This window comes from Ceratosolen solmsi, unplaced genomic scaffold (assembly GCF_000503995.2).
Source record: "Ceratosolen solmsi marchali unplaced genomic scaffold, CerSol_1.0 scaffold41, whole genome shotgun sequence".
In the NCBI taxonomy this organism is placed as follows: domain Eukaryota; kingdom Metazoa; phylum Arthropoda; class Insecta; order Hymenoptera; family Agaonidae; genus Ceratosolen; species Ceratosolen solmsi.
In genome coordinates, this window is record NW_011948424.1 from 5,805,070 (window position 1) to 5,806,902 (window position 1,833).

Genomic DNA, 1,833 nt, shown 5'->3' on the forward strand with positions numbered 1-1,833 from the left:
TATTTCAATGTAACAAACATTAAAGAAATGTAATTATTAATAATTATTTCTCACAGGTAAATTGCTTTTGACGAAACTATTCTTGCTGTACGTAATCATTACAAAAGCATAATTGTAGCACATCTTGCACGCACACGCACACGCACGCACGTACACTCACGCACGCACACTATATTAATAGGCGTGCATTAAATTTATCTTTAATATACATTTGGACATTTACATATAATTAAAATTCAATATAAATAATAATACGCTTTTTATTATTTCATATGTAAAGAGACGTAAAGCATATGAAGTATCTCTCTGTTTCCTAAAATGTCCTAAAATTTCCTAAAATAATCTATCGAATCCCTTAAAATCAAACAATAAAATTGAAGAATATATCACATATTATACATTATATATATATATATATATATATATATATATTAGAGATAATTGATATTACGATGTATAATGTATATTTTTTATATCACGTATAATTGTATCTGTCTTTTTTTGACGTAACATTGCTGTTGTTGTTCCTTAAATACAATATCTATCATTTATCAGAATCAAAATATAATGCTAATTAATACTGAAAAAATTTTTTGCGAGTGACCAATAAAAGTGACTATTTAACAAAGTAATAATGATTATAAAATTTATAATTAGCTAATTTTTATTCTTTTTAAAGAACAAATGTTCACAATAAATTATCCTGATCGAAGAAGGTCTTCTTACGAATGATTATTTATAATGAAAATTGCCTAAGTTAGTTAAAAAATATCATATTATGGAATACCGTAATTAATTATGATGCCGCCTAAGATTTAATTATAAAGCAAATCTGATAGATTAATCTCTTAATAGATGATAAGGTAGAAATCAATTTATTCGAAGAGCTTTTTAAATCAATAAATTATGACTAAAATTTTGATATTAATAACGCTAATAATTATTTATAATTATAGTATTAATTTAAAAATATGTTTCTATTTAACGTAAGCATTTTATTTATACATATATTAAACATATATGTATTAAAATATATTTTAGAGCGACTATGATTTTCCCGAATTTAAGATAAAATTAATTACAAATTTCTATTAAAAAGTATAAGTTTTATATACTGAAAAGTATAGCTTTCATAAATTCTGATGAATTTACTATTTAGAATAACATTTTTTATAATGTACAATATAATTTCACACATCTGATGAAAAAACAATGCAGATATGTAAATAAATATTTGGCTACTCTTATAACTATTATCATTATTTTAATATTTACCTTCAACGGTATTGGACGTGTTCCAGATATATACAAGTTAATTATATAATGAGATAATTGTCGTTACAGTTGTTTAATAATTTTTCAAGTAACCGTCAACTTAAAAATTACTTATTATTTCTCAATAAATAACACTCGTCATTATATCGAATATATTATTATTATTATATCGAATTATATCGAACGGGTTCGAATAGGTTCGAATAAAATTCAAAAGTTTGCGAAACTCAATATGACGTTGTCGTATATTTCACATTTTCAAAATCTCATTGCCGTCGTCATTAAAACCAATGTTCATTAAATTTACTACCGATTGAAATTCTAGTGGCATCGACGACAATAACAATCCATATAACAGCATCGATTAATTAACGAAGAATAGCAAATATACGAAATTAAAAGACGATTGTGTGATTGGGCGTAGTAAAGTAAAACGTCGACGTTTAAAAAGTGCAATTCGTCGCAACTGTAGTACGACGGGCCCTTCCTACGACCAATGGAACAGGGAATAAATAAGCCTGGAAAGGCGAGCGATACTTCCCCTTATTTACTTTGTAA